The 15,362-nt window shown below is 46.4% G+C and overlaps 1 protein-coding gene across 1 annotated transcript in view; it reads right to left on the bottom strand.

Annotated features, from left to right (window-relative positions):
* PLEKHH2 (pleckstrin homology, MyTH4 and FERM domain containing H2) overlaps window positions 1-15,071 on the bottom strand; it is a 255,616-nt gene extending 240,545 nt beyond the window's left edge. The window contains exon 1 of the mRNA XM_073672039.1: window positions 14,876-15,071. The gene's annotated coding sequence lies outside the window, so the exon portion shown is untranslated. The remainder of the gene's footprint in view (window positions 1-14,875) is intronic.
* Between the last annotated feature and the right edge of the window lie 291 nt (window positions 15,072-15,362).

The following is a 15,362-nucleotide window of genomic DNA, read 5'->3' as shown; positions in this document are numbered from 1 at the left end:
CACTGTCCCCATTGGGGCTCACAATATAAATTCCCTATCAGTATGTCTTTGGAGTGTGGAAGGAAATCAGAGAACCCTGAGGAAACCCACGCAAACATGGGGAGAACATACAAACTCCTTGCAGATGTTGTCCTTAGTGGGATTTGAATCCAGGACCCCAGCGCTGCAAAGCAACAGTGCTAAACACTGAGCCACCATCTATAAAATATAATCATGACGTCTTTAGCATAATCACACGTATGGTCAAGTCACTGCTTCCTACAAAATCAGCTTACTCCTTTCTAACTATTATCTCCATACTCTCGTTGGTCACTGCCTCATAAACACTGTTGTTATCATTTTCATAATGTAATAGACAATTTATTCCTACAAGATTAGTGCACTTGTTTTCTGCTGATGTGACGCACCCCCTGGGCCATATTCTTTAGGGGAATACCCGGAGCCGGATCAGATGGGGGTTGTAGTCTTCCGAGTGGCTGTGACCCGGTCCGTGCCCAGGGTGTCAAGCTCAGAGTATGTGGCAGTCCTACAGATGTTATAAAGTTCTTAATGTCGACTACGCCACCCGTTGTATTGCGGTCACTACGGCCGCCGCTGCAGCAGGGTCCGCTGAGGCTGATGGTGTTGGTGCAGCTTTTGATAGTATAACCCCCAACGGGTGGGGTATAGCCTCAGGGGGTCAGGTGCAGAGGATGGGGGTTGTGGTGGTGCAGCATAGGTGTTAAATGAAGACAGAGTCGGGTTATGCAGTTTAGGGTATTTACTCACTGCTGATGTTCCGGTCACTCCAGCTTCAAGTGACCTCCCGAGCCGTGCTGCATCCACCAGGTCCTGGATCCAGCCAACCCCCAAGCAAGTCCGGAGCGTGACCCTGAGCTCTCCTTCTGTCCTTTCTCTGGCCGTCCCCACTAGTGATCCACCCAAGTCCAGCTCCCTCGGGCCTTCTGTTGGGAGACCCTTGGCCTTGGGTTCCCTGACCCTCCATGTGGTATGCCTTCGTGGTGGATGTGGTGGGTGGCCGTGGCAGACGCTGCCCACGGCCTCCGGTCTCTGGCTGGGGTGTGTTTTTGCCCCCACCAGCTTGGGTTCCGGTACCCTGATGCCGACTCTTCACCCGTGGATTGGATTTGCGGTCTCAGAGTCCTCTCTTCTGCTTCCCCCTCTGGGTCTCTCTTACTTCTCCTCTCTCACTCTGGCTCAGGCTTCTCTGCTCTGCTCTTCTGCTCTCCAACAGACTCTTTGCAAAAGGCTGACTCACTCCTCCTCTACAGCAGACTGACCCTGATCTTTGATGGTGCCCACCTTAAATACTCCCTCTATGTGTGAGCTCAGGTGACCAGCACCCAATGAGCTCCTATCTTTACCCAGGCTGCTCCCCCTATCTGCCCCTACACTACTTGGGATGTACCACCCCCCTCCCACTCCAGCCAGGAACAGACTCGGTCGTACCTGCACATTTCTAAGTGGGAGTACCGTTGGTCTGTTCCTCGGAAATGGGATGTGTGTAGTGCATGCAGCTTTCTGGGCTCAGTCCCACACTCCATCCTTACCCGGGAGTGGAATATCACACCTCTGGGTTGAGGTGCAATACCCCTGTAGCAGCCGAATCCTCAGGGTGCTACATTCCCCCCTGGTAAATCACAGCACGTCCTCGGGCTGTAAGATATAAAACATCCACAAACATACATTTTTTTTTCATAAACATATAAAACATATAAAACAACATATATTAGCAGCAATAAACTTTTCATATTAACATTCTCGTAGACTTCTCTTGTCTCTGGTTCCTCCTCCGGACACTGTGCAACGTGTGCCCGGGAAAAGTGCAACAGTTTCTCTAGAAAAATGGTTTTCCTATAAAACCGGTAGGGGGCGCTTTAGGAAGCGCAACTATTTACAAGGGATATGGCCGCTCTCAGTCCTCGGCCAGGTATTAGGGAGGAATGACCGCTCTCAGTCCTCGGTCAGTGGGATTAAGGGAAATACGGGTAACAGTTCAATTTGCTGGTCCCAACGGGGACTATAATAGCAACAACAGTTCACTGTGCCCCGACGGGCAACTATATACAGCTTGTACTCTGCTGTACTCAACGACGACGTCCTCCTGCTCTTTCTTTGTGGACAGTTTCAGACCCGTTCGGGCACGTATGCTGGGCAAATAGATTTTCTCCCAGATGCGGCACTTTTGGTTTTATGGGCGCGGTGGTGGTGGCGCCCGGGTTGCCCAGGCCTTGCGGCCAGGCCTGGGGCACCTGGAAAGTGAAGGGCACCGTAAGGACGGCGGCGCCCTGGGCTACTTGGCCCTGCGACCAGGCCGGTGGCTCCGCGGAGGTAGGGGGCGCTGTTGGTATTGCGGCGCCCGGGGGTACTAGGCCTTGCGACCAGGCTGGTGGTACTTCCTGCTTGGTCACGCTCGGGGTCGAGGCGTATGACGTCACAGGGGTCGCGGCTGCGGCTTCCGGTTGAGGCCTAGTCTGTGGCGGTGACGTTGCGGTTACGGGCACGGCAGGGGGTACTTCGGGCTCTGCGACGGGGAGCTGGGGCAGGTACGCGGTTTCCCGGTTTGGGGTAGTGACGTCCCCTTTACCTGCCTCCTTTCGTTCGGCTCCCTTCTCGGCGCCGTCTCCGGCCTTCAGTCCTCCTGCGCCATCCTCAGAGGCGGTCTGTCTCCTCGTCTCGGGTGGCGTGCTCCGCTGACGAGTCTCGGTCCGCTGGGCCATCTCTCGGCTCCACTCCGCCAACGTCTCTCGTTGCACCCGGGCCATCCTCCGTGCGAGGCCCTCCAGCGCAGTCTGTGCACACTCCCGATCTCGGGGGAGCTGTGCCGAGACCTCCACTAAGCCTAGTGGGGTCGTTGCTTCTAGCAGGCTCCTGACCAACGGGTCGGTGCTGCTCTGCTCTCCTTCTGTTGTCTCCAGCAGGCTCCTGGCCAGCGGGCCGGTGCTGCTCTGCTCTTCTCCCATCTCCGGGTAAGCTTCTTCTGGACTCAGCTCTAGGCTTCTTGTCTCCGGGTGCGCTCTCCCCAGACTGCTCCAAGCGACACCCATCTTTGCTCTCTTCTTCTCAGTCCTCCCACTTCGAGGGCGGTCCCGGGGCCACTTGGTGATTGTCAGCTCCAGGGGCAGTTCTTTCACGCTGACAGACACCTCTAGCATCACAGTCTCTGTTGGTGGGGGCGGTTTCCACTTTTGGCGCCATTTTCGGTCCTGGCCCACGATGGGAGGCGGCCTCTCACCACCCTCTGGCACGCCCATAATGGCGTCCGCTCTTCCAAGGCGGGAAACCTTTGGAAATGGCGGGAATCGTCTCCCAGTGGCGGGAAACTCTGCAGATGGCGGGAAAAAGCTGTTAATGGCGGACAACCGGCAGGAATCGATCTGTGATGGAGTCCGATGGCGGGGACCCTCCGGAACCGGCGGGAGACTTCTTTTTGAGGTAAACTTGTTCTTTTCTTCAGGCACGCAGTACCCGGTTGTTGTGGGCACGTAATCCTGCCGACTACGCCAAAGTTGACGCACCCCCTGGGCCATATTCTTTAGGGGAATACCCGGAGCCGGATCAGATGGGGGTTGTAGTCTTCCGAGTGGCTGTGACCCGGTCCGTGCCCAGGGTGTCAAGCTCAGAGTATGTGGCAGTCCTACAGATGTTATAAAGTTCTTAATGTCGACTACGCCACCCGTTGTATTGCGGTCACTACGGCCGCCGCTGCAGCAGGGTCCGCTGAGGCTGATGGTGTTGGTGCAGCTTTTGATAGTATAACCCCCAACGGGTGGGGTATAGCCTCAGGGGGTCAGGTGCAGAGGATGGGGGTTGTGGTGGTGCAGCATAGGTGTTAAATGAAGACAGAGTCGGGTTATGCAGTTTAGGGTATTTACTCACTGCTGATGTTCCGGTCACTCCAGCTTCAAGTGACCTCCCGAGCCGTGCTGCATCCACCAGGTCCTGGATCCAGCCAACCCCCAAGCAAGTCCGGAGCGTGACCCTGAGCTCTCCTTCTGTCCTTTCTCTGGCCGTCCCCACTAGTGATCCACCCAAGTCCAGCTCCCTCGGGCCTTCTGTTGGGAGACCCTTGGCCTTGGGTTCCCTGACCCTCCACGTGGTATGCCTTCGTGGTGGATGTGGTGGGTGGCCGTGGCAGACGCTGCCCACGGCCTCCGGTCTCTGGCTGGGGTGTGTTTTTGCCCCCACCAGCTTGGGTTCCGGTACCCTGATGCCGACTCTTCACCCGTGGATTGGATTTGGGGTCTCAGAGTCCTCTCTTCTGCTTCCCCCTCTGGGTCTCTCTTACTTCTCCTCTCTCACTCTGGCTCAGGCTTCTCTGCTCTGCTCTTCTGCTCTCCAACAGACTCTTTGCAAAAGGCTGACTCACTCCTCCTCTACAGCAGACTGACCCTGATCTTTGATGGTGCCCACCTTAAATACTCCCTCTATGTGTGAGCTCAGGTGACCAGCACCCAATGAGCTCCTATCTTTACCCAGGCTGCTCCCCCTATCTGCCCCTACACTACTTGGGATGTACCACCCCCCTCCCACTCCAGCCAGGAACAGACTCGGTCGTACCTGCACATTTCTAAGTGGGAGTACCGTTGGTCTGTTCCTCGGAAATGGGATGTGTGTAGTGCATGCAGCTTTCTGGGCTCAGTCCCACACTCCATCCTTACCCGGGAGTGGAATATCACACCTCTGGGTTGAGGTGCAATACCCCTGTAGCAGCCGAATCCTCAGGGTGCTACAGATGCTTCCATGAACTGATTGACCACAGGATGTTCAATCACTAATCATCTTTCCCTGCAGCTCTGCTGTTACTAATTCAATCACTATTGTGAACAGGTCACTGCTTCCTACAAGATCGACACACTTGTCTTCTTCTGCTACCAATTGTATAATCTGATTTGCCACAGGATATTTTATTCGTAATCACTTTATGTCACTAACCCTTCATATGTATCTCTTCCCTTACTAACATAATCACCAATGTAGACAGGTCACTGCTTAACACAAAATCTGCATGCTTTTCTTCTGCTGCTTTTACCATTTTCATGATTTAATTGGTTACAGAATGTTCTTGTCACGCAAAGTGTGGGAAAGACTTAGTGCAACACAGAGGGAAGAGGGAACGGCAGCTCAGACACTAGGGAAAGGGGGGAGTGGAGACCTCCTAGTCTGGTCTAGTGTCACCTTGTTTCAACTACCACCCCTATATTGCCTCTTCAACAGTCGCCGCACGAGTGCCTCACCCTGACTTTCCCTGGCGTATAGCTAAGGCTAGGGAAGGAAGGAGATGAGCACTAGTCGATCTCCACTAAACTCTATAGACAACAAGGGTAGACAAACGGGGGAATTGCTTAGCTTTTGACAACTCCAAACAAATGCGCACATGGCCTCAAGCTCCAGAGAGGACGAAGTACTGCTCTTGCTAAAGCCTCACTAATAGTAATGAATATCACCGGCACCTCCCTCTCAGACACACCAGGTATTTATACACCCATGCCAGGGAGCTAATTAGCCAGAGGGAGGTAGCCGCTGGGTCGTAGAGACAGCCAGCCTCTAAGAAGATGTCTGTAATACCAAACGTAGAGATCTCCTGCAACCAACTTCAGGGCGACTGTCACCTCTGACACATCCATGACAGTTCTATTCTTGAAGCTTAACATGCAACCCTGTTCCCACTATTATAATCATATGTGGCCAGGTCACTGCCTCGCACAAAGTCAATATATTCCTCTCCATCTGCTGTCATTACTACCATGATCTAATTTGCTACAGATTGCTTTAGCCTGACCATTGCCCTTTTAAATATTGGCTTCTATTCACTGATTTAATCATGTCATAGACTCCAGCATGAACTGTGCCCTCACCTGTTATTTTATTCTCTATATCCATTGTCTGATCTACTACACAGTGCTGTCCTTATTGGCCTTTTATTGTCCTGATCAATGGTGGTCGATTCTAGCGTTTCCCCAATACAACACCAAAATCCATTTAGTCCAAAACCTCCCTGGTTCAAAATCGAATCAGTCCCCCAGTTAAGCCAATTGACAACGAACCCCATTCTGAGCTCTTGGTAGACATCTGTGGCACAAGGCTTCAGGTCAGTGCTCGTCTTTGAACGTGGCATTGATTCTACGACATGTAACTACTGTATGACTATCGCAACATTGCCGGAAGCCAGAAGAACATCATGTCACACATCACTGGAAGGACCGGACGTCCTAGCATGAGGGTGGTCATCAGAGTTACAAACCAGTAGTGTAACACAATGATATACTTATGTAATGTACATGATACTGTCATGTCAAGGCAGAACGTTATCCGAGGCGCCTTTAGTTGTTTGTACAAAGTCAACGAAGGAGTATCGCTACCATAGGGGAAACATTAGTGCCGACAGCAGTGCCAGCCAAGCATGTCTAGGACAAAGGTAAAAAAGGTCGTCGTCTCTATAGCTCTTTGTTACATATTAATTGACTTGGTTACTGATTATGTGTGTGTTTCTCTGCATATACAGTAGGTTAGGGTCAGATGACCGTTGAAATAATAGGTCCACAAATTGCAGATGTGACTCGATCCCTTTGCAAATCCTTGTGATCAGGGGCAGGACCTGCCTGTCATGCACTATCCATAAAACGGATGACAGTAGAGCTCATGTTCACTTGAACCTTGATCGTGTGTGGTCCATGGGCAACACCCCGAAACGCCGTGTCTGCGAATTGAGATTCTGGTTTGGCTTTTCTCCCAAGTCATATGGAAGAGCTCGTTAGAGGGTCAATATTGAATTTTAGGATTGCCACTTCCAATAGGTGGCACTAGAGTTCAAGTCCTCTTCCTCTCTGAAGAGGCAATTTGCATATTTAATTTCCCAGAGGAGTATGCATGACATATAAGTCTCCTCACTCTGACATGCCAGGCCTGGCTTGTCACTCTTAACAAGGAGAAACCTTACCCATTAGATCCCAGTCTTAAGCCTCTCACCCTGCCAAGTCAGAGCTCATACTTTGCACTGACGAGGAGCAATACCCCTGAAACACCGTGTCAGCAAATTGAGATTCTGGTTTGGCTTTTCTCCTAAGTCATGTGGCAAGGCTCGTTAAAGGGTCAATATTGACTTTTAGGATTTCTACTTCCAATAGGTGGTGCTAGAGATCAAGTCCTCTATCTCTCTGAAGAGGCAATTTGCACATGACCAAAAATATCACAATGGTATAGAACCAAGTTAAAGTGTAACTTTTAACCCATCTTTTATATTTAGTAGTCTCTTCAATGTCCTGCAGATCGAACCCCCCAACGATCGCTCAAAATACTGTTCAGAATCGAAGACAAAAAAGCTCAGCTCCAGCCTAAGCGTGCACACAGTGGTGTAAAGGCTCATAGACTTTCCATTGAGCCCATACACCACTCTGTGAATGTGGTCAAGCAGCAGTTGAGCTCTACTGCCTCCTGAGCTGTGCAATTCTGAATAGTATTTTGAGACATCAATGGTGGTCTCAGGATCGAGCCACCCATGGATCTGCAGGACATTTGGGAGGCTACAAAGTAATTGAAAAGAAAAACTCGAAAGTTTATTTCCATTTTAACTACTGCACAATAGGGCAAACCTTTGAGACACAGCTGCTGAAAGGCAACAAGATGCTTATGAATCATAAATGTCATTATTACAGATGTTAGTGTGAGTCTGACCTGATGGGGTTTTCCGGATTTTTGTACATCAACAGTTTAGTCATTGTATAATTCCGCACCATGGTCAAAGGGATTTTCCATAAATTTTTAGAAATTAAAGAATTAAGTGTTACTTCTTGTATCCCCCATCACTTCTCCGCCCCCGCTGAGGTTGTCCCAGGTAATTGATGTTATATAATTCATCAGTCACTTGATTCATCCAGGTTCAGTGTGGCCAACAGGGGAAGAGGTAAATCCCATGGTGGGCCGCTGTGCCGGAGAGGGACCACCAAACCTTGTGTTTGGCACAGTACACTTATCATAACATGATCACACAAGGATAGGATCATTCATTTAACAAACTACCCAGCTTACTATTATATAGCGACATAGCCAAATTTGTGACAAGGCTCGGGCAATACATGTAGTTATAGAATAGGCCACCGTCTTAATGGGCCCTTAGCACTTTAGTCCAACACTACTTACAACCAGTCAGTGGCCTCAGTCATCACGTGTGCATGTATGGAAGCCGACCACTGATTGACTGCAGTGGTCAGGTGCGCTGATGATCCTGATGTAACTTCACCGAACTTGATGACGTTCCACCCATCAATCACCTGACTGCTGCAGCCAAAAAGTGTCCCCAGTGGTCAGTCAATTGATTAATGGATGGAACGTCATCGGATCCCAGCAGGGACCACCAAAGCTCTGTGGATTATATCTCTTATGTCTTGATAATTTGCAGCAATGTAACAGCGTAGGTAAAAGTATCAACCTACAATGGATACCAGGGGCCGACGTATCATTAGTGCAACCTGTGTAGCAGCACAGGGGCCCAAGAGGTAAGAGAGCCCATCAGTATCAGACTGAAGAACATTGGGCCCACCAGAGGATTTGATTCTGAAGGCCCATCTTTCTCCCCTACTCAAGAGCCCCATAGCAGCTGCAAGGTTTGCACTAAGAACTGTCCTGACGGAGAAGCCAGGGCCCACCGGATGATTCTCCGGTTCTCTGGTGGGCCAGTCCAAACCTGGGGCCCTTTACCACCTCTAAAGAAGGTGGAATTCTGTATTTTGATGAGCTATTGGGCTTCAAAGGGGGTCCTCTTGTGTCTATGTCCAGCAGTGCTGTATACTAATCTATCCATATTTTAGCATTGAGCAAGCGGTGGAAGGACTATCAGTTTCTAGATGTTAATAAGAATGCCTCAATCCACCGACAGCAAAAAAAATAATTGAGGAATTAAACTAATGCAATTGATTGAGCCATAAATACCAAATGATCAAGTGGAATAACGTAAAGGATAATGGATGAAATTTGCACGAGTCAACAAAATCCAAACAGTTACGTGATTTCTACACATAAGAGTTAGAGGGAAACAAATCATTTCTCCAAAGGGACATGCAGAAAAAAGTTCTCAGTATAAGTGACTTGGAATAATATATAAAGTGAAAAAATCTGGAAATTCTTTGGTATGAAGGACTGGTTTTAGCATATAACCTGCAGAGCAATGAAGGCTACTGTGGTGCTGCCACTGTTCATAATGACATTCTGAGAAAAATATATCATAATATACAGGGTATTGGAAATATTTAAATCATATCTGTCACCAGAGTTCACAATACAAACTGCAAACATTCCTAAATCAATTTATTATCCCTGATGAGACTAAAGTATTTACATTGAAAATCCACTCCAGAATGGCAGTGTAATCCTTTATGAAAGTTTAACTCAATCTCACCCACCTAGTCTGATTGACAGCTCCTCAGTGTGCCTCCTCCCTGCTGCTTCTGCTGATATCTCACACTGCTCAGTACAAGCTACAGCTGTCAGTCAAGCTGATGGCAAGAGACTGAATACACTTGGACTTATGGGCTATTTGATTCTATACCTAATCTCATAAAATGCTGATTGTATTATCAGGATTATATAGCCATTCTGAAACTGATTTTTAAAGTGAGTACACCAGCCTCATCAGGCACAAGATATCTATTTAATCATGTAGGCAGTTTGCATTGGGAAATCTGGTGATAGATCCTTTTTTAAGAAGTGCTTTGGTGTGAAATTGTCTGTCTTGTAACTGGAGGCTTATTTTGGTTATGGCTGCTCAATACTTGATAATGATTTAAAGGGTTATTCTCATATCAGACATTTCTGATAATCACAGCATATGCCATAAATGTACGATAGATGTGGTTCCCAACCGGGAGACCTACACCTATTTCAAGTATGGGGTCTTTGCTTGCACCCCCATGGATGGAGAGGTGCCCGTGAACGTACAGCTCTCTATTACATCTACTAATGAGGATGAATATCCAATGCACCTACAGCTCGCAAGAGCACAAGCATCTGGATCCCGAATGATGTATAAGGTTCATGGAAATAATGGGGGAGATTTATTATTGTCCTAACTTTATACAGCATAAAACTAGACCACACAGAAAGAAATTTCACAGCGGCTCACGCTGTATGACAGACTTGGTGTGCACCATGCCAGATATATTACAATCTTTTCCTTATGCCACCTCATGGTTGGCTTATTTTGCACCAAAATAATGGGGTAATTTATGACTCCAAAGAAAGATTAAAAGGGTTTTCCCCAACATAGACAGAACATGCCGTAAATGTCTAATTCATGATTAAAGGCATGTTCTGCGTCACTGCTGTTACAGCGGTGTCAGCACTGTGCCATGCAAGTGACTCGCATGGTTTGTAAGTGCTGTTCTACTCACTGAATGCACCACTCTGCTCCTCTCAGTGTCAGACCATCTCGCTGATCTGCCTCATGCAACACTTTCAGCACTGGTACATCCTCCTGTTGCTGGAGAGTCTCCAGGTGGCTATAGAGAGGCGCGGCCAGACTCTGCAGGAATTTAAAATCACTGCGGTCTGCAGTGTTTTGCATCCCTGGCCTATACCCTGCCAGAAGTGGATATATTGGGCAGCTGCTCCCTCTACAACTTGCCTGAGCTTAGGTCCTACCTGCATTTCATCACTAGTTTCCTGTCTAGGTGCATTTTTGTTTTGACTCTCCTTTTACCGACCCGGCTTGTTTAGTCTCATCTCCCCACTCCTGACCCCGGCTTTGTTCTTTGAACATGTGCGGCCCGTCCTTGCACTGTCTGACCACGTCTCTGTCTTCACCTTCTGTGCCTCGTATTTGTCCTTTTGACCAGCTGTTCACCTGCTGCAGGTCCAGGAAATGCCCTGGAGTGGCACTTGGTGACTTCTCTAATGGCTCAAGCCTATCCTCACCATCAAAGGCTCTAGTGAAGACCAGATAGTCACTTAGTTACGCCCCTCCAGGGTAAGCCTGGCTAGTGGCGCAGTCCACACCCACCACCGTTACATACTAGCTCTACCGGGGCCAATGTCACTGCAGCCAATATTACGCGATCCCCGGAAGAGCCAGTGCCGACACTGCTGGAACAACTCCGGCCCAGGCGGTGAGTATAAGTGTTATTATTTTACTGGGGGAAAACATTGGTGTTCAGAAAGGGTTGTCTAAGGAGTGGATAAGCCTTTTAAAGAGGCTTTCCCAACAAGGTAAGAATATGCCATAAATGTCTGATCAATGTGGCTCCTATCTCTGGGATTTGCACCTATTTTGATTGCAGGGGTCAAACCAGGTGGAAAACGACTGAATAGGTGGCCATGAATGGGCTTGACTCTCTCCATTCACTTCTATAGGTATTACGGACACTTCTCCAAGTAGGTGCAGGTTCCTCATATGGGACCCACATCTATCAAACAATAAAGGGGTTAAGCCACCAACAACGTTTATAACCCATCCACAGGATAGGTGATAAATATATGATTGGTGGGGGCTCAGCAGTTGTACCATCAGTAATTATGAGAATGAGCGACCCATGTCTCCCATGTGAAAGGAGCATCAGAATGTATTTGTCAACAGTGCCTTGGGGAGCGGTGGCCACACATGCGCGCTACCACTCCTATTGACCAATGGAAATAAATGGAGAGCTGGTCGATCATGCATGTTCTATTCACATGGAACTAGAAAAAAATCAAGACCGCCTGGGGAAAAAAAATTGCTGTGTGTAGACCCGGCCATATTGTTGTTATTATTATGCTGGATGAAAGGTAAATCTAAAGACACAGCTTTGCCTCTGCAGAATTGGAGGAACACAGAAGGGCTGAGACTGGATATGACAAGCTTCAAGTCCTCCCTTGCAGGTTCAAAAGCAAAGAGCTTGTAAGCGCTGCACTCCTTGCCTAGTAAGCTATCCACCTCCGATTGACTGCAGAGGTGGCCGGTAACTTAGGGCATGAGCAGTAAATATATTACAATGTTGCTTTTTTTTTACAAGCACTTTGCAATTATAACCATTTAGCAAAATGAAAATAACCCTTTAAAGGGGTTGTCCAAGGGGGTTGTACATTCTTAACAGATGCAGTCTGGTGTAGAGATTAAAAAAGTGCAATATTACCTCCAAGACCGGCACCACTCCAGTGATCTCCCCAGGCAGTTATGTAGCATAACTACCAGCGGCCACTGATCGGCTGCAGCCTTTCAGTATTCCATCCATTCTGATGGCTCCAGGGGTCAGAGGGATTGGAGACAAATGCCACAACATAGTGCTAAATCTGTTTTATTAGTGCCCGAATGTGTTGTAACGTATCATTTTGCACGCAAATCTCAACAAAAAATTGGAATGCAGGTTTAAAGGGAATCTGTCAGTAGGATCAACCCTCCTGAGCCGTCTATATGGGCACATAGGTCATAACAAGCTGAATAAAATGATACCTTGATATCTGCAATCCGAAGTCTTATGCCAGAGAAATCCACGTTTCTCTTAATATGTAAATGAGCTGTTAAGATCTATGGGCCGGACATAGATCTCCCTAAGAATCCGCTTCCAGAGCTTATTATAAATGAAAGTGGCGTAAGCAGTGTGAGACATGTAATGACTGACAGTCTGCTCTTCTGATTTACATCGGATCGAAGATATCAAGTTACACACATGGACAAAATTGTTGGGACCTTCGGTTAAAGGAAGAAAACCCACAATGGTCACTGAAATAACTTGAAATTGACAAAAGTAATTTTCAACTTAAATTTACTCCATATCAACTACTGAAAATCAGACATTGCTTTTGAATTTTGGTTCAATAGAAAAATAAAAAAAAAATACGGGCCTGGATGAAAATGATGGTTCCCGTAACTTAATATTTTTTTACACAACTTTTTGTTGCAATCACTGCAAAGAACTGATTTCTCTCAGTGAGACTTCTACACCTGTCCATAGGTATTTGGCCCACTCCTTGTGAGCAAACTGCTCCTTGGGTCTCAGGTGTGAAGGCGTATTCACCAGGCTGCAGGTTTCAGCTTCTTCCATAGATGTTTAATAGGATTTACATCATGGCTCATAGAAGCCACATCAGAATAGTCCAATGCTTTGCTCTTAGCTATTCTTGGATGTTTTTAGCTGTGTGTTTTGGGCCATTATTCTGCTGGAGGACCCATGACCTGCGACTCAGATCAAGCTTTCTGACACTGGGCAGCACATTTCCTCCAGAATGCCTTGATAGTCTTGAGCTTTCATTGGACCCTGCACAGATTTAAGACAACCTATGACAGATGAAGCAAACCCGTCCCAAAACACAACCGAGCCTCCACCATGTTTCACAGTAGGTACAATGTTCTTTTCTTTGGATGCTTAATTTTTGCATCTGAACATAGAGCTGATGTGACACCAAAAAGCTCCAGTTTTGTCTCATCCGTTCATGGGACGTTCTCCCAGAAGGTTTGTGGCTTGTCAATATGCATTTTGGCAAATTCCAGTTTCGCTTTTTTAGGATTTGCTTTCAACCGTGATTTACATCTCCCTCGTCTTCCATGAAGTCCATTTTGGCCAAGACAGCGGCAGATTGTGCGATTTGACACTGATGTACCTTGACTTTGGAGTTCATCTCTTAATTCTTTGGAAGTTGTTCTGGGTTGCCATATGTATTGTCCGTCTCTTCAATTTGTCATCAATTTTTCCTTTGAGGCCGCATCCAGGGAGTTTAGCTACAGTCCCCATGGACTATAAACTTCTGAATAAAATGTGCATGTCTATACTATTTTTTCTAATCTCCTGAGACAAGTCTCTCCTTTTCTTTCTTTGCTCCATGTTCAGTGTGTACCCACCATGATACCAAACAGCACAATGACTACTTTTCACATTTTAAATAGGCAGACTGACTGCTTACAAGTTTGTAAACACCTGTGATGCCAATTACAGAACAGATCTTAGTTTAACATGTCCTTATAGTCAAATTATTTTTAATATTTTCTATGGGTACCATCATTTTTCTCTAGGCCATTTTCATTTTATTTTCTATTGAAACAAAATTCAAAAACCAATGTCTTATTTTTATTATTCGATAATCAGCAAATAATTGAAAAATTACTTTTGTCAGTTTCAAGTTATTTCATTGAGGGTTTTTCTTAGTTTAACAGAAGGGTACCAACAATTTTGTCCTTATGTGTATCACTTTATATAACTTTCTATGCTCATATGGACAGTTTAGCAGGGTTGGTCCTACTGACAGATTTCCATTAACATCATCTAAAGAACCAATATTTTACAGTATATTTACCGTCAACATAGATCAAGATTTGTTGCAGTGTTAATATATATATTATTAATAATTATTATTTAATAACAATAATAATATTACAGTATAGTTATTACAAATATTTTGGAAGTTAATGTATCAGTCAATGAACGCCACCAAATTTCCCCCAAAATTCAGATAGTTTTCATTGTACCAGCTATATGCATCAGCGATAATGTGTAAAGGCTAGACCTGATATACCAGTTGTACCAAATATATTTATTATAAATATCTGAGTTATTAAATGATGAGCACTGTTCCAAATTTGCTAATTTCACCAAAAATCTGAATTGTCACGAACACTATATTCCTTGATATTCCAAAACGTGCGTCTCCCGGGGGAACATTAGCACCTTATTACTGAGAATGAGAAGATGCCTCCCTCACGGGAACTAGAATAAATGCTTTTAATGGCAGCAGCGTGCATACGTGATATTTCTTATCTCTACTGCTGTAGAATTCCTATGTAGAAATGAAATATTAATAAGCGGGGAACTGTAGGATCAATGGTGACCCTCAGAACTAATGTCTTTTCATCATTTAATTTCCCCAGTCAACCAGGTTTTAGTTTGCAAACTGTCAAGTAATAAAGTTAAAGTACCTGGGAATGAGCTTCAGACAGAACTCAGTGGCCCAACTCCAGTGTCTTGTGGATTTTTTCAGTAATAAATCAGTATCCTAAGAATCCAGCACTGAAGAAAGTGTCCAGTGAAAGCAGGCAGCACAGCAAGAAGGCAGGGGATATAGAAGGAGCTTAGTGATTCACATTTTAATGGAAAGCCCTGCCCCTGAGACACACTAGCAAAGGGGGGTCATCACAGCAGCTTGATGGGGGACGTCAGCAGAAAAGGAAAAACTTTGTCAAAGTGGAATATTAACAGCCAAAATTCAAGTTTTATCCTCATGGAAAGAAAGTGTTGTCACTGGAAATATTTTCTTTACTTAAGTTTTCTATATGGAACCACTATAAGCCAAAAAGGCAGAAAAGTACAACAGTAAAATACACTCAACGTTCCCAGTGTAACAGGAGAAAGTGTTTGAAAAGTTTGTCCTGGGAAAGAATAACTTTTTTTTTTGTTGTCTATGGC

The sequence above is a fragment of the Phyllobates terribilis genome, unplaced genomic scaffold, assembly GCF_046119375.1.
Source record: "Phyllobates terribilis strain yellow unplaced genomic scaffold, ASM4611937v1 Scaffold_3__8_contigs__length_932513732, whole genome shotgun sequence".
NCBI lineage: Eukaryota > Metazoa > Chordata > Amphibia > Anura > Dendrobatidae > Phyllobates > Phyllobates terribilis.
Note: the sequence above shows the minus strand (reverse complement) of the source record. Positions and strands in the feature narration are given on the sequence as shown.